Genomic DNA, 21,478 nt, shown 5'->3' on the forward strand with positions numbered 1-21,478 from the left:
GCCATAGAGAGGTAGTTGACACCACAATGAAGATGAAATTGCAAAAGAAACACATGGCAGTTGATTTGAATGGGCTAAGAATAGAAGCTTGGCGAGTAGAGGGTGGAGGGAAAGTGTGAGGAAACAAACCCAGATGGAGAAAAGTTCATCAGAGATGTGACAGAAGGAGGACAAGACAGAGTCATGCTTTAAAAGCTACCAGAGAGTGAGTTGGTATCAATCAGGTTGTTACCAATGATATGAAATGCTACATATATAATTTAATGGACCCTCAAGAGCTAACCATTGGCTTTGTTTGGCACTGGGCTACAGCTATGGGCAGACAACTCTGACAGGTTTTTTTTTGGCTATAGACTCAGGCCACTGTGGGACAATATGGAGTATTCAGTGCTGCTTGACAAAACCAGTTAGGGACAGAAAGGTTATGGCTTTTCTTACCCAAGGGGCAATGACTGTCCCAGGCCTCTGAGCTTTTCCTCCATTTTCTCTGACAAATTCTAGGGCAATACAAATGACTAAATTCTTGATTTGGGATAGGTGGAACACTGGTTTAATTTGTGTACCAAAAAAGCAGAGAGCAGCATGGATATCGGGTTGGTACCAAAGAACTGTAAAGATGGGAGAGGGAGTCCTGACAGAAGGTCACATGAAAGAAAGGAAGGAAGGAAGAAAGGAAGAAAGGAAGGAAGGAAGGAAGGAAGGAAGGAAGGAAGGAAGGAAGGAAGGAAGGAAGGAAGAAAGAAAGAAAATCTTAGTAAACAAAGGGACAGTCACCTCCTATTTTCCTAATGATGCTGCTGATATAAGTAGAGTCAAGACAGCCTACAAAATAGCAGAAACCCAAGACCTCCAAGAAAGCATAGGTCTCTTCTTTCTCTGGACCCCTTGCAATAAATGAGGCCCCTTCTCCCTTTTGATGGCTATTTGTATCAAACCAAGGTATGAAAGGCTTGAAAGTGCTGGAGCGCACTCCTAGAAGGGGTGCACCTTGCATATAGAGGAGAGAGCAGTCAGAGTGAAATGCAAGGCAAGTGTTTTTACCTCTCTGCAATGAACCCAGCTGCTGAACAAATCCAATATACCAGGCAGTCTTCATACAACATCTTTCTTATTAATAATGTAAGCATGATGGAGGTTGCTATTGATCTTCGATACCTAAATCTTACTTCTCTATGAATAAAAAATGTAATAAGATCTCAGAAATAAGCTAAAGACCACTGCCTGGGTCTAAATGACAGGGATAAATTAGAGTACACCGCTGAAAACTGAAAAATGTTAATGGATGGCAGCCCCGGTGTGCTTGCCAACTGGCTTAGGAGAACTCAGAACTGGAGTGATTGGAGAACCAACAGAGAAGCTCGCTGATCCCAGGCCCTTTGTGGCCTGCGGGACAGCACCAGATCCATCACTGTCAAAGTCCCTGTGATGATAATAGTGAAACTGTTTGCCTTCGACATACTTACTGACTTCTACTTTTATAGGTGAGAGTATATCGCAGAGGGAAGGGACAGCTATATAGCTTTTCTATTTTTACTAGGATTTAAGGTATTGTATAAAATCAAGTGTGATATAAAATCAGGAAATTAAACAGTAAAATATCAATGAGAATGGTTGAAACAGACATTGCCAAGAACCTAAGATATGTTACCTACTCTAGCTGGAAGTGCCTTTAGTACCATTGTTTCATGACATCTAAAAATGTGTATGTAGTAAACTACAGTCTCTGGGGCTGGCTGTGCTTTCTCTGGGACTCTGAGGGTTCTCCCTTGCCCTCCATGCCTCTAAGTCTACAGGTGATGTCGTGGCTTGGTTTTGATAGCGCTAGGTCACTTAGGATAGAGGAATGCCATGAATATAGTAGACTGTGTTCTTGAGCTCAGCTCTGATTGGACTCTCTTGGTGTCATCACTACTTCCACAGGTAAGGGTGGGAATGAAAAGAGTTATTGGCTTTGCTGATTTCCAGGTCTATTAAGGTAGTTGTTAGTTTCCACTGTGACCTTGGAAAAGTGGGGTCCTTTGCGGTGCTGACAGGATCTCAGGACACCTTTTGTTTGTTTTCCTCCAAACTAAAAATGCCATGTACAGTTTTGCAGATTTCCTCTACATATCCCCATTTCCCTACCTTCCTACCATTCTGTGTCTCTCATTTTGCTTCATTCACACCATCCAAAGATTCTCTCTATATTCTTTTAGCTGCTCCTTATTATTAACTCTCTCCTCTAACTGGAATCTAGTGATTCTAGAACCAGTGGTTCTCAACCATCCTAATGCTGCGACCCTTTAATACAGTTCCTCATAATGTGGTGACTCCCAACCATAAAATTAATCAGTTGCTACTTTGTAACTGTAATTGTGTACTATTGTGAATCATGATGTAAATATCTGGTATGCAAGCCAAGGGGTTGTGACCCACAGGTTGAGAACCACTTTATTAGATGACTGTGCCTGTGCCTCTCTCCTTATTTCTGTTCCTATCACAGATAGAGCAGGCAAGCAGAAGTGCATAGCAGCTCTGCATCCTTGTTATCTTGCACAATATTACACAATGTTAACTATTAACCTTGGAAGAGTCACTTCCCGACAGGCTGGACAGAAGGGTGGATACTTAATACAAGGCTATCTCTAAGTCTCAGCCCACATCTAAGAAATGGGCTTTTGTTTCATAATCTCTCTGAAATCATTCTTTCAAAAGTCATAATTACTTTCTAATTACAAATCCAATAACTTTTTTTCTCAGTAATTATCCTACTTGACCTTTGGGACAGCATTTAATTTTTGATTTAGTTTTCCTTTCCCAGCTCTCAGTTTTTTTCTTGTTTGAGAATTCTCAGCCGATACTGTTTCTGTAGCCTGCTTTATTATCCATATTGTCAAATTTTAAAAAAATAGAGAGTATCTACAATATATTAAAACAAAAACAATAACAAAATGAAAACCAGAGACCTTAGAGTTCCTTCCTTCTTTCCTTGTTTTTGAAACAGATTATTTATTTATTTGCCTATTGGTTTATTTATGGCCTTGAACTCATATTGTGTAACTGAGAATAAGCTTGAACTCCTGTCTTTCCAAATGCTGAGATAGCAGATGTGTGCCAAAGTCTGCATTCCCAGGTAAGCATTGAAACTAGAGTTTTCCTGCCTTGCCCACAGTCAAGACAAATCTTTATCACCCGCCAGTCCCACAGCCGCTCAGACCCAACCAAGTAAACACAGAGACTTATATTGCTTATAAACTATATGGCTGTGGCAGGCTTCTTGCTAACTGTTCTTATAGCTTAAATTAATCCATTTCCATAAATCTATACCTTGCCACGTGGCTCATGGCTTACTGGCATCTTCACATGCGGCTTGTCATGGCGATGGCTGGCAGTGACTTCTTCTGCCTTCCTGTTCTTTCTTTTCTCCTCTCTGTTAGTCCCGCCTATACTTCCTGCCTAGCCACTGGCCAATCAGTGTTTTATTTATTGACCAATCAGAGTAATTTGACATACAGACCATCCCACAGCAAAGCATCACAAATGTTATGCTCAGATATGGCTCATAAATGCTACCATTCATTTATATATATGAATTTAATTATTCAAATAGTTGTGGAAATAATGAATAATAATCAGTGGAACAATGAAATTATTGAAAATAATCATATTTGCTTTAAAATAGAATTGCAAGGAACAACAAAATTAAATAAATACAGAATTATTGAATTAATTGTTATTGTTATAACCAGAAAATGTAATGCAAATGGCAAAAAGTCTATTCAAAATACTCATCTTTATAGTATAGAGGGAAAAACAAGAATAGGCAAAATCATATTACAGCAAAATCAATAGATTTATTTTATTTAAAATGGATAATTATGAAAATTCATTCAATTACTTTAAACATGGTAATTATACAACTGAAATCACAAAATCATGGAGCAATAGAGAAAGAAAAAAATAAGAACCATGTCCCAATTTCATTTCTGTTGCTATGATGAAATTTTCTGGCAAAACATCTTAGGAAGAAAGGTTTTTTGAGCTTACAATTCCAGCTTACATGTGATCATAGTAGAAGAGTCCTTATGGGAGTAGCTGGAAGCAGCTGGTTAGGGACATTCACAGTCAGGAATGGGGACATGATTGCATGCACACTCACTTATTTGCCTGTGCTCATCTTGATTTCTCCACTGTTATACAGGTTAGGGATCCCTACCTAGAGAATGGTGCTGCCCACAATAGACTGGGTCTTCCACCAAGTAACTTAATAAGGCACCCCCCCACAACATGCTCAAAGACCAGCCCAATATTTGCAATCTCTTATTGGAACTCTTTCCCAGGTGATTCTAAGTTGTGTCACACTGGAAAAACTAGTCACCACACACCCCAAGGGTGTAAAAATAATAAAGCATCAGACTATATAACAGAAGATAGGCAAAACACATTTAAATTAATTATAGACAGTCATCGATTTATATATAAAACAAAACCACACAGCTATTAGAATAAAAGAGGAGAAAATTATCTGGATTTAAAAGTTCATAGATACAAAAGCTGTTAAATATAATAATAAAAATTATTTATGAAAATGTTACTTAATTTCTCTTCCTTAGATAAAAAAACAAAACAAAACTCTGCTCTGAAAGAAATGAAAAAAATAAGATGGAAAGTGGGAGAAAGAATTGCCAAAGCATTATAACAGACTCACAACTCGATCTCTTAATTTCTTTTGTCGTCACTGTGATAAAATACTCTGACAAAAGCATCTAAAAGAAGAAAGGATTTATTCTGGCTCACAACTGCTCCATTCCATTATGGAGGGGAAGTTGAGGCAGCAGCAGTTTGAAGCAGCTGGTTGTGTTGCATCGACAACCAGGATGAGTTTGTGCTCTTGCTCATTGCCCTTTCTCCATTTATACAGCCCAGGATCCCACCAAGGGAATGGTCCCACCCACAGTGGATGCATCTTCCCGCCTCAATGTAATCAAGATAATTCCCCATGGGAATACTCAGACTTTTTTCTCCCAGGTGATCCTAGGTTCAGTCAAGTTCATAATTAATGCTATCACAATAGAGTATACAAAGAAGCCTTGTGGGTCACCAATAAGACTCAGACATGCTTTGGAGAAGTTATAAAAGTAAATAACCAAATGTTACATGTATTCAATACCATTAAATACTAGAAAATTTAAGTTAAAACCATGTGTATCACCATATGCCTATTACATGGATAATATTTTAAGAGAATAAAAAGATGAGGTAAGTCAAATGCTGGGAAAGATAGGAAGTAGATCTGATGGGAATTGCGCATGGTAACACAGTGTGGTACAGCCACTCTAGAATATGGCTTGGCAGTTCCTTATAATTAACCATGTACATGTAATACCAGAAGTCACACTCGTGGGAGCCTGTCCCAGAAAATAAAGAAAATATATCCCTACATAAAACTGCATAGTAGCTTTATGTGCAGTACTCCCGAACTAGGGGCAACACTAATGTCTTTCCACAGTTGTAGTTTTGCCATTTTGAAGGCATTACATAAAGCGAATCATGTACTATATAGAATTTAGAGAATAGCTTTTGGACCAGAAGTAATACCTTAAAAACCCATTCAGGTTGTGTCATGTGTCAATAGCTCACTCCTTTTATTGATCTACAGCAGTTCATAGTATAAATATAAATCAGTCACTTTCTGGTGGGGCAGTCTAACCAATTATATCTCAGCTAGGTGATCCAGGTTCACTATCAATGATAAAAATTCATGGTAAGATATGATTGTGTGTGTGCATATATTTATGTATATGCACATGTGTGTGTATGTATGTGAATATGTGGAGGCCTGAGGACAACTTTGGATTCTGTTCCTCAGGAGCCACCCACCTCATTTTTGAGCCAGGGTCACTCATTTGGACTGGAGCCTGCCCAATAGATGAGGCTGGCTTGCCAGTGAACCCCAGATGTCCAACTGTCTCTGCCTCCTCAGTGCCTGGATTACACCAATCACCAAGGACCCATGGCATTTTGTGTGAGGGGTTTTGCAAATAGGGTACCAGTTGTGCCATCTCTTCAGCCAAAGATGCTTTCTTGACGAGACACATGCAGATAACATTTACTCTCTGTGGTCATTTTGTCCTCAACCCATAATCTGAGTTTAAGAAAAGCAAGAAAACAATTTCCAATTAAAGTAAATTTTCTAAGATACTTGATCAGAATGTTAAGACTGCTGAGATCATAAATAAACCCAGTAAAGTTTGAGACACTCTCTCAGATAAGAAGAGACTAACACCATACCGGGTAAAGTGGGAATCCAGCTTGGGTCCTACAGAAAAAGTCTATTTGATAAAAGCTAAGGAATCCTAAAAACTATCACAACTTCAGTTGGTAATTATATGTCAATATTGGTTCTTTAGCTATGAAAGTGCATTTTACTAATGTAAGTGTACATAATAGGTGGAGCTGGGTGTGAAGGAAATGGAATCTGTACTATCTTTGTGATTTGTTCTTAAATCTAGAACTAACTAAAATGTTTTTACATTTATGTTTATTATGTGTTCATTTATTTTGTTTGTGTGGGGTGGGGCCTGTGTCACAGTGTGCACATCCAGGTCAGAGGACAATGTGTAAGACTCTCTTGTCTCTTTCTACCATGTGGGTTCTGGGTATAGAATTCAGGTTGGAGATTAAATTTAGGCTGTCAGGACTGACAGTGACCACCTTTGCCCATGAAGCCATCTTGACAGCCCTGAAACTAACTTAAAATAAATGCTTGTGTTAAAGTATGACAAGCTAAATATCCATACTAAAGCATGATGGATCTTAAACCATGGAGTGCAAACCATACAATCTCCCTATGTACCATTTATAAGAGATGACTAAAACAAATTATAAAATTTCAGAATGAAATTACATGTTCTGACACATGAAGCCAATACAATGAGGAATGGTCATTAATAACAGAAAAGAAGAATTTAAAATAAGCTTTTTGCAGGTTAATGAGGTCATTTTCATGATAAAGATATAAGAGTCATTAAAGTTTCTCTTTTAAATATCATAAAATGACTTCAGAATGCATGAATAATTGTGCCACACAAAGAATGAAACTTTTAAAATATCGCTTTGTAGATTAAATTGACTCAAATAAATAGGAGACGTGATGATTGAATAATAACAAGCACAGTTAATTTTATATATGTATATTGAAATGTGTTACCCAAGGTAATATATTTTTCTTTAAATTACAGTGACATGTTCATAAAAAATTGATCATGCCCAAGGTCAAAACATAAACGTTGATGAATTCCCCAAAGTGCATTTTTATGAACATTTTTTTTCAACTCCTGGGGAGTAAAGATAAATGCAAATCATAATCTCTCTATAAAATAAAAATGAATTAAAAGTAAAAAAAACCTAACAATTTAAGATTTAAGATTCAAGAAAAATAACCAAAATCAATAGGAAAATTAAAATTTAGAAATAATAATGGCAGAACAGGAATCAATGACTAAGAAAGTGAAAAAGAAACAGAAATTCGAAACAAAAATTAAAGAGTCATTTGAAAAACATTAAGCATAAGAAATAGCAGAAGTAGTGGGATTAAACACAAACATGTTAAAGATATATTATGAAATTTCAAAAAGATATTTTTTCAATTTTATGTTATGTTATTTAACATCTTAAGGAATTGGTTGACTTGCTGGCAGACACACTGACCAAAATGAGCCCAGAAAGAAAATTCAGGCTTCACATTCTGATTACAACAAATGAGTGAAATTTAAATTACCTTCTGAAATTACGGTATCATTACATATGAACCAAATCTCTTTCTACTTCTTGTTTATCTTATTTTCAACTGCAGAGAATTCAGCCATGCTGAGCCCATTTTCCAGCAGTTGATTTCACGTCTGTCTTCTGCTGGAACTTAGCTGTTTTCTAAAAGCAAGATTAAAAAGTCTGAATGCATCCCTTGTGCCCAAGATGTAGACCGATTGTAACATGACATTGCATGTCCATAATATGTTAAAGATGCAAAGGAAAGAGATTTCCAACTGTATCCCGAACCTGGAATTTGTCACATCCATCCAAATTTAGAGAATGTGTTGTATCAGGGCAGAATACGTTTAGTACTTGGGTGGGAGGAAAATGCTTTCTATCCCTTACTCAGGCAGTGTACTTTATGAATGAATGGAGAGAGAGGCCACAAGCAAAGGGTTAGCAAAGGTGGAAATGGAGAAAACCACCCAAGCAGGATGTAAGCTAATGAGTAGATAATAAGTGTATGAGATAACTACTGGGTAATGAACAAAACAAAACAACATGAACCAGTAGAAAACATCTCTACATTACTTATGGCAGAAATCCAGCTTCACTCTGTTGTCTTATATCCAGACGTGAGCAATGGAGGGCACAGACTGAGAAACACCTGAAATAAGCAAACAGGATCTGATAAAAATATTTAAATGTAAATTCTCAGATTAGTAAAGACAATAATAGGAAGACTGCAAAACACACCAGGAGTTATTAGCAGAATGATTTTCTGGAGTAGATATTGTCTCTCAGGTACATATCGATATTTTTTATTATTCCTTAGAGGTAAATAATTTAAATCTTTATTAGGACATCTTTAGCATCATAATTTATAGAACTCTTTTGTAGGATATGTTTGGTTCACTTTATGTCATTTTGTTAGATTAGATGGTAGGATAATATATGTGTAGCTCTTACAGAAGAACATGGGTTTAATCTTCTCCAATCATCATTTTATTAACTTTTGAAGATCTAGGGCATAAAACAAGTCATCCAGATATTGTTATTGATTATGACCTTGACCAAGTTTACCCCTTCATTTCTGAGAATTGCTGTCATAATGCAGACTCATTTCAGATTGGGATCTAAATCAAGGTTAACCTGCCCGGCAATGTCACAAACGCAAATGCTGTCTGACTTGTTTTCTTCTGTGTCAAAGGCAATGCTGGCTCTCTAAGTCCCTTTCCTTTGCCTGAGATTACAGGAAATCAGGGTTTCTCAGTGTTCCTGTGGTTAGGCTGAGATATGTGGTTGCTTTGGTTAATGAGCTATAGCATAAGTGTCTGAGTCACTCTGGCCCAAAGGGTAAAAGAATGATGAGGCTTCCATCCATTGATTTGTTTACCATAGAAACATGAAGCAAAGGGCAGAGCTAGGAGATAGAAATGACTTAGATCCTTGAGCCCTGTTTGAAGGGATTTGTCCTTTGCATGAAGGAAAAAAAAAATCTTATGAATCAAATGACTGAGATTTCTGGGTTTGTTACTGCAGCATTACCTAGTCTGAGACTTTGAATATCTTTCTCCTCCTCCAACCTGGGCATAGGCAATATTATTCTTCAGAACAATATATATATATATATATATATATATATTTAAAGATAACTCATTGGTATTAGTGAGAATGCAAGTCAACATACAAGGTTGCAGATTTCATTATGACATTTTCATATATATATGTATATATAAACATGAAATATATACATACATGAAATATATACATATATGAAAAATATATATTCTTGCCAATCCCTTTTATTCTTCCAAACAAGTCATTCATTCCATTCATTCTGCCTTCATGTCACATGCATGTTGTCATTCTCTCTTACATCTTTTCCTCTCCCTTATGATCTCTTCCTTCCCTTTTATGGTTTTCTTTTAGTTATATGAGCTACACACTATGACACAATACATATATGCACACACAAACACACAAATCTAGATTCTTCATAGTAGGGAAAAATGTCTGATCTGTCCGGTGTCTGTCTTATTTCATATAACAGAATGATCTCCAGGTTCATCCATTTTCCTGCAAATGTCACAATTTCATTTTTTTTTAATTGAGTGAAACATCTTGTGTAAATGTGTCCCATTTTTATATATTCACCTGTTGATGAACATTCAAAGCTAGCTCTACTTCTTAGCGATGAGAGCAGTATTTCAATAAACATGGAGATGTGAGTATCTCTGTGATGTGTTGACTCCATATGTATCCCTAGAAGCAGACTAGCTGGGTTAAATGGTAATTCAGTTTTTAGATGAGCATACACAATAACCTTCCATAGTTGCTGCAACAGTTTAAATTCATACCAGCAGTGTATGGACTTCCTGTTCCCCAGAACTTGTTATTGTTTATTTCCTGGACAGTAGCCATTGTGACTCAGGTAAGATGGACTTTCAAAGCACTTTATGAAAAGTTTTTGCACCCTAATAAGCCTCTCCACCAACGAAGCAATCCAAATCAGACTGAATTAGAAAAAGACCCGGTTTAATGAGTAAAGCATTCCCAGGTGATTCTCTGCCCCCCGCCCAAGGAGAAGACAGAGATGAGAAACTGAAAAACCATGTGTTTTTTTTGGGGGGGGGGTAGTTTAAATACCCTGTGGGAGTGGTCTTGAGCATCTCTGGCAGAGGAGCTCTGTTTGGTGGGACTTTCTGAGGGGCAGAGTCTGGGCAGAGAGGTAGGGCTTCCACCAGAACACTTTATTCTGTATTCCCTTGTGGGCAAAGGATGTTGAACTCCCCCCACACCCCCACCCCCACAGATATGTTTCAGTCATTTGTATCTCTTCTTTAGAGACTCATTTATTCCATTTATAAACCCATTTATTGATTGAATAATTTATTTTGAGGCACTTACATTTTGCACTTCTGCATATGTTTTAGATACTAATAGTCTAATTCATGGTTGGAAATCATTTTCTCATTCTTTAGGCTGTCTCTTCACCCTGGAAATTGTACCATTTTTTTTATGAAAGCTCTTTAAATTTCACATAATCCCATTTGTTAATTCTTGGATTATTTCCTATACTATTGGAGTCTTTTTTTTCCCCAGTAAATTCTTGCCTATCCCTTTATTTGAAGTATTTTGACTGTTTTCTAGCAATTTCAAAAGTTCTGTTCCTGTGTTTTTTTTTTCCCACTCTGAATTGTTTTTGTATTGGCCTCTTTTCCTAGTGCCATCGTTTTTTCAGTGTATGTTTCTGAGCACAAGCTTTCTTAGCACCATTTTCCCCCAAGGTACGTTCTTTGATATTTTGTCAAAAATCAAGGGACTCAACTGTGAGGCTTTATCCTTGGGTCTTCAAGTGTGGTCTGTTCTACTTTATTGATCTAAATGCCTGTTTGTGCCAGTGCAATACAGTTTTTGTTACTGTGGGTTTGTATTGTGGTTTTAGGTCAGATATTATGATGCCTCCAGCATTGTTGCGTTTGCTGAGCACGGGTTTACCTAGTCTTCATCTTTCTCACATTCACAAAAATATTAGGATTATTTTCCTAGATTTGTGAAGAATGTAATTGGAATTTTGATAGAATGGAATCAAATTTGTAGATTACTTTTGGCAATTCAACCATTTCTTCCATCCTATTTCTGCCAATCCATGAGCATGGAAAGACTTTTCATCTTCTAATGTCTTCTTCAATTTTGTTTTCATCATGTTAAAATTCCATTGCAGAGATCCCTCAACTCCTTGATTAGATGTAGTCCTTGGCATTTCAATTTCTTTGAAGCTGTTGTGAATGGGACTTTTTCTAATTTCTTTCTCAGTAAGTGAATAAAAAATATTCATGTAGAGCAAAGCCAGATGCAAGACCCTATGAGGAATATAAAAGGTCCATTCCATGTTGTGTTTTGCCTTGATGAACATAAAACCTAGCAAAAGAATTAACTGAACAACAGACATTACTTCAATTTAGTAATTTTCAGACCTATGTAAAAAATAAAATGAATGAAATTCTGTCATTTGTGGCACCAAGGCTGTGAATGGAGGCCATAGAGTTAAGTGAAATAAACCAGGCACAGAAAGTCAAATTCCATATGGTCTTTCGTATATGAAGAGACTAGAAATATATGATCCTGTGGAAGGAGAGGATAAAATTTGAGAAGTTAGAATGAGGGAGAGAGGATGCTTTGATGGTCCAGGGGTGCCGCTATATCCCTGGGATAACTTCTAATGTTCTGCAGATTAGAAGGATAACATTATTGACAACCATTGTGTGTTTCAAAATATATAATAGACAGTAATTCTTGGAATAGTTCCAACACAAAAAAAGTGACAAATGATTGAGGTGATCGCTACACATGGCATGCAGATATTGAGATGATCATACTGACTCTGTGAATATACACAGCTATTGTGTATCAATAAAAAGGTAGAAAGTAAAAACAAAAGTAGTGTATGTGAGAGATGGTAAGATTATCTCCACTTTGGTAGGGTATGAGTGTGTGTGTCAGGGGTGGTGGTGGTAGAAGTGTTTTTTATATACTATGAAGTTCTGAGAGTTATGCCCCTCTTCAATTTGTCCTGTTCGCTTTTATCTTGCAAATGTATATACTTAGGCCACAGTTGTCCATTAACATGCAAGATTATTGGCATGGCAACATTCCTAGTCAATGGAAAGTATGGATGGAAGAAACAGTCATACGATGCTCCAATCTGTGTGTGCACTAAGAACTCCTTGAGGGTGATGTTCATTAACTTCTAATGTGCCTGCTCTGTGAGGATTCTAGGAACAGATATACTCAAGGCTTAAGTATCCAGAATAGTTTTGTGTCTGCTGAGAAACTGGTCTGTTTTGTCTGTGGAACAATATGAACTGCATAATTAATCAAGTGTTCCTGCTCAGACTTTCCACTGAAATCTTAGAGCCAAATCCATGATTCATCTCTTACAAAGGCATGAGAATTCATGGGCTGTGTATTACCATTCTATTCCCTCATCCCTCATTCTGTTTCCTGTCTCTGGCCCTGTTTTGCACTTTTCTTCACCACCTGCCTTTGAAGCATGTTTATTTATTTTACATCCCTATACATTTCTTCAAATCCATTTTGAAAGTAGTTAAGGGAAACATAAAGAAAGGCTTGTTATATATCCAAGATGGGGCTGTACTGTACTGGGTGCATGAGAGGGAAGATAAAGCAAGAAAAAAGGCAAGCAAGAAAACAAAAAGAAAAGACAAACGTGATATAGCCCCTGCCCTCAAGAAACTTGAGGAGTGATGGCCCAGAGCTCTGTACACAGCCCTGGTGCCATTGATTTCTCCCCTCTCTGAACTCTGGCAGCACTTAGAGTCAATAACACCCAATTTAGCACTTGATGATATACTGCTTGGCACTGTCTGCTTATTGTTTTATGTGGCTAAGTGTTGCCTTTTGGGCAGGACCTTGTGTTAACTTCTCCCACCTTCTCATAGTGAAGAGTGCAGTGGTTCAGTAGATGGATGGATGGATTGACTGATTGACTGACTGAAAAGCCAACCATCCTACCTAAAAGAGTAATCCAGGTCCCTTCAAATATGTACTCTGGTACAGACAACTCCTTGATCTGCTTGTCACATAGCAGCATCAACTGCCCAATTTATCCTTGCAGTATGCAAAGGTCTAATGAATTCTTGCATTTTACAGAGACTTGTTGGAAAATGTCAGCTTGGCAACCTTTGAATATAGACACTATGTAAGGCTTATAAGGCTATAGGCTATGTGGGATTAACTCTAATGAAAAGTCAAAGAACCAAGATTCACTCCCATGGCACTCCATCATTAGAAGGTACAGGTGGAGAGAAGTGATCCACAGGAAGCTGAAAAGGTGTGGTTAGTGAGACTAGAAACAAAACATCAGGAAAGAACCTGGTGGCTTGCCAACTGAGTAAAGCAATGCTATACATGGGGAGGGCGCTTTCCACTAGGCCACTGTAGATGAGGACAATTGATTTAGCAATGCAAAGGTCACAGGTGACCTCAAAAAGAGCAGCTTCAGTGGACTGGTGCAGCCAAGGAACTGTTCAGAATGACGTCAGTAAAACAGTAAAGGGAGAACTGGAGGTAAAGAGTGGAGATAACTTTTTCAAGGAATTGGCTGCAAAGGGGAGAGAAAAAGTAGGTTAGTGACTGGCAGGAAAGGGAGAATCATAAGTGTTTTTTTGTTGTTTAAGATGAGAGAAATAGCAACAGAGCAATATTTTTGCATATTGATAGAACTGTTTTAGGAGAAAATGAAAAAATCGATGATGCAAGGGGGCTGCAGAATTGTGGAAGTAATGTCCTTGAATATGCAAGAGAGAAATGGAAGCAAGTGCAGAGGCTGGCTTTGGAAGGGCAGAGACCTTGAGATATGGATTACGCAGGACCATAGAGCATGGGAAAATAGACAAATGCCGCTTAGGATAAGTTAAGCACTTACTATGAGTGTGTCCCTGCTCCCAAAGTTCATGTTAGAACCTTAGTTCATGGTTGTAAGTATAAGAAGGTGGATCATTTAAGGAGTAATAGGCTAGTTAAAGGAATCAAAGCCTTTCTTGTGGAATTGAGCTGGCTATTGTGAGAGTAGGCTGTAATTCATCAACGTGGTACTTATGGTTTCTTTCTTGTGCACTGCTCTTCTGCTTTCTGGCATGTTATAATGCAGCATGAGATCCTCACCAGAGGTCAGCATCTGGCTCTTGTACTTCTAGCCTCTAAAACCACAGACCAAACGTGAGCTTCTTTCATTTCTAAATATCCTGACCCCTAGTATTCTATTAAAGCATGAGAAAATATATTAAGACAGCACATCATATACAAGAGAGCTCCCCAAATCCCTATGAGGTAGTTATATCATCCACAGCCCTTTAACTGACAAGGAAACTGAGGTTTATAGAGTGGAAATGACTTGCTCAGATCATACCATGGTTGGTACTTTTAAGGGGCAATGCCAAGATCCAGGCCTGCATCTTTCTGCCTCTAAGTCATAGCAGCAATCACTGGTTTCTGTGTTTGAGGAGGATGGCCCATTGCCCTTCAGACTTGGGTTCAGGAAGAACAGCTGAGTCTCTCCTTAAATATCAGTGAGACACCAACAGGAGTCAGAAATGAAAAGGAAGCCGGGAGCCATCTCTGTTCTCTGCCTACCACCATGCTGATTCTGAGTAATCACAATAAAGAAGGGCAAGAAACAACTTCCCAATGATCTTGTGAACATCTAAACGCTCTCACCAGGAAGAGAATTTAAAACATGTCTAGAACAAATTGACCACACAAGGAGGTAGGAAAAGTCAAGGAATATTGACTGTGTGCCATTTGACATCAAACCCTGTGCTTCTTGCATGACCCAGAGTAAAGAAAATGAGAGTGATCAACTTGATGCATGCCACACTCACCTTTTCAACTAGTCTCCTATAACTTACTGTTATTAATTTGCTAAACAAACGTGTTATCCAAATTTGTATCTCTCTACCTACAGTGCAGCTCTCAGCTCTGATTAGAGAAATTTCTTTATGCGGTAGATGGTGGTTAATGTAGAAACTTACAACTGGTCAAAGTGTAGAGAATGACTCTGAAGTGTTTAGTCACAGATGGGACATTTGTATTACACACTTTCCCCAGATCTCAAAAGCCATTGAGGAAGAAGGGACAGAAAGACCAGAGAACAGGTTGGGGAGAACTGGAGTGAAAGAGTATCTTCTGGACATATGGGAAAACTGCACTCATGAGATCACAGCAGCTGTGATTGCCCATACAAAGCCCACACAAGATCAAGCCAGTCAACATTCCAGGACAGAGATGGGTAGGCCTAATGAGCCCCACCCCTAGCTGGGTAGCTTTGGACAGTTAATGCTTCTGGAGGAGGCAAGAGTCAGTTTTCCATATGGGTGTAGCCCCTGTGAATTTTCCAAACTCCAGTGGATAGTCCCATGCCCATGAGCAAATAGGCAGCACACACACACACACACACACACACACACACACACACACACACACACACCTATACACACACATGAGGAAAAGGAGATAAGAAGTTAGGAAGTGGTAGAGAAATGGGAGGTGAATCTTGGAGAAGTAGGAGGTGAATGTCATCAGAATACATTGTATGCATGCATGAAATGCTCAAAGAATTATATATATATATGTATATGTATATATATATATATATATGTATATGTATATATATAATGTAATATATATTATATTATAATGACCATGTCAGGCCCATCCAGACCTCACTGTCTCACTGAACTGTTCGCTCCATTATTGGTCAGTTAGTCCTTAGGATTGTGCCGATGTTCTAATCTACTTCCTTTTGTCCTCTGACCAGTATTTGTCATACCTGCTGGGTAAAATCAAGCTTTTGAGTGTGCTAAATGATGATTCAGCCTAAGCAGTTCCTCTGGAAGAAAAAAACAAAGAAACAAAAAAACAAACAAACAAAAAAACTCACATTGATTTCCACAAGCTTCTCAATTCCATGCGTGATCCCAAGATAAGGGCAGGGATGGCTAACAGTCAAGCATTCTCTGTTTCACACAGCACTACTGGCCAGTCATGTTTTTTGACCTCCTGGATAGGTGTCAAGACACAGAGCAGCTTGGTGTGAGCTCTGACTGCCATGGTTCTCATGGAAGCGCTTGTTTGGAAGGCAGGGGATGGAGGTAGGGACGAGTCCCCACCCTTCCCTTTCCTGTCACATGTTTCTAGTTTATCTTGGGCAGTAGTCCATTCTTGCTTGTAACGCACCACCCCGAGGGGAGGCCTGACTTTCTCACCTATCACAGCTAGTGCAGAGCTTTAGAGGGAAGCTGTCAATTCTGAAATGCCATCTCTCTTGGAGAATGAAGGAAATCTGTGAGGTGCCAGGGGCAAGGACAATGAATGATCTGGATGTGCCCTGTGCTGCCCCTGCTCTGTTGCATATTTGAGGAGAAAATGCCACTATATACTATAGAAAGCTCTCAAGAAGTGGGGATAACACACTGAGACTCAGCATCCCCAAACGATCTTTTGCTGTCTTGGGGGCTGGAGAAATGGCTCAGTAGTTAGGAGCATGTATGGTTTGTTTGTTTTTTTGCAGAGGACCAAAATTTGGTTCCCAGCCCCAACACTGTGTGGCTCACAATAATCTTTAGCACCAGCTCCAGGGGGACGCTGGCTCCTCCGGCACCTGCCCTCATATGCACATTGGCTTCCCCCCAAACACACAAAATGAAAAAAACAAATCTGTAAAAACATTCACATATAAAAAGAACACATTTTTTTTTCTCTTTAGATTCTTCTTGACTCTTTAAACTTCTTCCCTTAAAGGATAGCTCTATGGATAAGGCACAGATTAACAGACATTCTATTAGAGATCCATTCCATGAGAATCCAGAGTCTGCTTTCACAGGGCTCAGGAAAGAAGAGGAAATGTTTCTCCACAGGCTGCCTGTGCTCCTTCCAGCTCCAGAGACCCAGACTCAGAGCTTTGCAGCAGAGAAGCAAGTGCTGATGGCGAGAGAGACACAGAGCTAGGCTCTGTCAGTGTCTGAACCATTCTGGAAAGGAGAGGAGAGGATGAGATGAGAGGTGTGAGCACAGAGATAAGGGGTAGAGAACAATGTGTGCTCCTTTCCAGCTGGCAGATCCTTTGTTCTCTTTGGAACGATCTCAGCACGTACTCTTTCCTTCGACCACACAGTAAAATATGGAGTAGCTACACTAGTCAAGGGTGCACGGACCCATTTCTTTGGGGCTTCCGATTGGTTGATTGATCGCAAGGACATTATATGTTTAACGAACAACCTCTTGACATATAACAAATATCATGCTAAGCACTTTCCAGCTCATGAAAACATTTAGTCTTCCCTTCTGTTAAAAGCAAGATAATAGGAATTCATATAGTCCAAGAAACTGAGTCTCAGAAATGCTATATGGCTTAATACAAGCTATGACAGAATGAAGGTGTAGCACATAATTCTATCTAGACTAAATTGTGGCATGTTTTCCCATGTGTATCACATTTTAGATGATAAATTTTAGAGAATAATATTGAACCTTTGGGGTTTTTATTGTACTGAGCGCTTTTGAAAGAAATAACTGGGCTTTGAATCACTTAAGGTTAACGGGGACTTGACACTGATAATTGTTTTCAGAGGTTGTACAATGTTTGGGGGACAATCAGAGCTACCTTCAGAAGGCACAGGAGAAGATGACAGATAATAAATGCTATCCAGAGATACAGTGGATATAGACTTTGTTTACAACTCCCTGAATGGGAATGAATGACACTATGAGAGTTTAGTTCTCTATTGTAGAAGACCCAAGTGTAGACATAATCTCCTTCTGTAAGCTATGTATAAGTTGCGTGAAAAGACACAACATTCAGCTACACAAGTACATATAGCAATGCAGGTAAGTTATATGAAGGCTCTGTGGTAACTGCAGGAGGTCAGAGGTTAGAGAACGGAATGCACATTGCGTTCATAAATTGTCATGTGCTGTTTAAGCTTATTGGGAAATGACTCTAGAAGCAGAGTTGAGCCCCTCCCTAAGCCATGCCCAACCATGCTTACATGAAGGGTTCTCTATGACACATGTTCTGGGCCAGACTGGTCTGCTAGCTTTGTAACAGGGAGAAAAACAAGGAAGCAAACAAACAAAACCCAGCAAGCAGCAAGGGTCTTAAAAACACCGTGTGTTTGAGATCAGCTAGAAGGTGACTAGTAACAGGCATTGTTATTGTTTATCCAATGATATGAAAATGCCTCCAGTGAAAACAGGAGGCCAGAAGTTCAGCCATGGGAAGCTTTCTCATGGAGAGCTCAAGCTGCCTGACTCAAATTCCCCCAGTCAATTTTTGATGGTTATTTACTAACCCCCCATGTGATGATATTACCTTTGTTTGCTCTCTCAATCATACTGGATGCTCTAAGCACCTGATTTGATGATATACTGCCATCAGCCTACTGCTCTCTATCTGCTATTTATTCTTTTGCTTGATATAAAATTAATAAACTCCCTCATTCAAGTCTGAGGGAATGGTTATCATAGATCATTGTCTGTCTTGAGCAGAGGGTTGAGGGGTGGAGCTGCTGCCATATTCAGGTAACATTCTTTGCAAAATGGAAACCTGACATAAGTTTGAAAGAATATTGTTTGCTCTTGGGAAGAGATAAAGAACTCTAAAGTGGGAATGGGAAAAATTAAGCATAGAAGAATGCTGATAATGTGTTTAGAGATGATGAAGAGCCCATTTTGATGGGAACCTTAAGGGAAACCATTTAAAATATAGTAAGACAGACAATAGAGTCTTGAACGCTTAAGTGAGCATTCAAGTGTACGTGGAGAGTGTGCATAGAGAATCATGTTGATTCTTTTGTTGTTGTTGTTTGAGGGAGGGTTTTTTCTGTGTAACAGCTCTCCTGTCCTGGAATTCACTCTGTAGATCAGACTGGCCTTGAACTTACAGAGATCTGCCTGCCTCTGTCTGCTGAGTGCTGGGGTTAAAGGTGTGTACCACCACCATCTAGCTCCCTGTAGATTCTTTAAGTAGAAAGAAAAGAATTTTGAGAAACAGGATATATGCATCTTATACAAAGGAAATGCTGGGCCCAGTCCTAGGAGGGTGATAAAGGTCATTTGAGAAGCTGTAGCCGTGATGAGGAAAGAAGCCATGCCTGTCCCATCAAGTGGGTTTGGTAAGAGGCCCAGATGTAAGAGGCCCAGCCCTGATCAAGTGGGAAGAACAAGGGCACCCACAGAGGTTAAGCCTGAGGAGAACAAAAGTCTAAGTCTCCTTTGGGAATAGGTTCTGTGTGAAAGACCTTTCTGTTGTGGAGTGGGTAGTCATCAGGCTTGGAAATACTGGACTGGAGTCCCCTCCCCTAACCTTTCAGGTTCTCTTCTTGTAAAGTAAAAACACCAGACAAAATGTGTTTTGAGACACCATCTAATGCCTTCCTTTAGTGCTCAGTGTGAAGAAGGCCCCTATATCTAGCATAGCTTCATCTCCAGAACCTTGGAAGGCTCCAGGGACCTTCCTTCCATGTGTAAGGACCACTGTGCTCCATTCTCTAATGCTACAGGCAGGCTGAGCTTTTGTGCTTATGGACACTGATATTAGCTAAGAATCAGAGAGAGTGAGGTGGGTGTGCCAAGCCTCATTAGCTGTGAGGTTGGGTCACGGTGCCCGCCCATGAGGATGTTAAGCGGCTGCACTGTCAAAATGAGACAATGTAGCTGTCTCACTGTATTAACAACCCATCAATCCGGATCTACAGCCCATCTCCCCCAACCGCTGGCTCTTTTGAAGCTGGTATGTGCAGCCTGTAGCTGACGGTGCAGGAGTGATGCCAAGATGCCTGTCTCTTGCTTCTGCAGTAGAGATGCTAAGATGTCCATCTCTCAGTTATCAGAGGATGACTCAGACTAAGGGATTCTGAGACCTTGCCCTTGACCCCCAAGATCTTGTACATAGATGCCATGTCATGAGAGTAAGTAAAGATACAACAGAAGTGACTCCAGAGAGAACCCAATTTCTGCAGCCTTAAGCAGTCTCTTTTTGTCTTCTTTAGGGGGCAAAGTGACTGTTGTGAAGCAGAATGGTTCTCAAATGGAGATGGAGATGCTGATATTTCAAGGCCACAGTAAGTGTCTGACCACTGAAGCAAAAGTACTCAGTGTGCTTAGGCAGAGTCTACAAGTCCTGAAGTCACACATGCATTGCTTTGAGAAATTGCATTTTTGATCACCAGGAAATGGGTGACTTCACATGTCTCAGAGTGAGCCAACACATGGATGTCACAAGGATCTTGTATATTGGTTTTTTTAGGTTGTTACTAGTTTATAATGTCACTGACATCCATATTATCTTTTGTCTACATATAAGAAAATAATATTAAAACAGTCCTCAGAAATATCAATCATAATCTCACTTTTTGTTTAAAAAATAAAGATCAGATTATAAAACACCATCATATAATTTCTCAAGTAAGATATATTCTTTGAACCTGTTAATTCAAATATCAGATATGTTTTAAATTATCACATAATGTAATTCCTTCCCTATCTTCAAGAAAATGACTATTAAAGAGATACTCAGAGAACTGAAGATGTATATTGCTAACAAATAGGTCTGCTTGTGAGGTTCTATTAGAGTACAGGCTCCAAGTATGTTGTGCTATGCAGAGCTGATGCCTTGGACTTGGGATCATCAAGGGTACCCACACAAGCAGTCTGAAGGCTCCTAGTCACAAGTGGTGATAAGAAGTCAAAGGGGTCTCTAAAACTGACAACAGTGAATCCACAAATCTCAAGGTTGGAGCCTCTAAGTACATAATTTGTACAATTTTATTTCCCTCTCAATGGTGCTTGGGTGTCCACCAACTACAGAACAGCATTGTTTACAAGTTCTGTAACCTGGGAAGTTATATAAACCTCTATCAAGCTTATCTAACCACAGTGCACTTCCAAAGTATATTTAATTGTTCGAGTTTCAACAACAGCTCAATATAAGAAACACAATTTGTTTAAATTCTCCTTCTGTGACAAGCCTTTGGGGATTGATTGCATGCACTCTGTGGTTGGTCAAGTTGCTGGCATTTTAATCTGACTCCATTGCTTACAGCATGAGCAGCTCTGGACATGCAATTCAATCCATGTACTTTGGAGTATATCTCTGCTCTAGCCAAAATTGTCTTGACTTTTATCAAAGTAAGGTTGCTTTTGCTTACACCTTCTATTTATTGCT

The 21,478-nt window shown here is 39.1% G+C and overlaps 1 long non-coding RNA gene across 1 annotated transcript in view; it reads left to right on the plus strand.

Annotated features, from left to right (window-relative positions):
* Positions 1-20,374, plus strand: part of LOC121832091 (uncharacterized) — a 107,590-nt gene extending 87,216 nt beyond the window's left edge. The window contains exon 3 of the long non-coding RNA XR_013042089.1: positions 20,304-20,374. This is a non-coding gene — a long non-coding RNA (uncharacterized LOC121832091). The remainder of the gene's footprint in view (positions 1-20,303) is intronic.
* The last annotated feature ends 1,104 nt before the right edge of the window (positions 20,375-21,478 follow it).

Source organism: Peromyscus maniculatus, chromosome 9, assembly GCF_049852395.1.
Source record: "Peromyscus maniculatus bairdii isolate BWxNUB_F1_BW_parent chromosome 9, HU_Pman_BW_mat_3.1, whole genome shotgun sequence".
Taxonomy (NCBI): domain Eukaryota; kingdom Metazoa; phylum Chordata; class Mammalia; order Rodentia; family Cricetidae; genus Peromyscus; species Peromyscus maniculatus.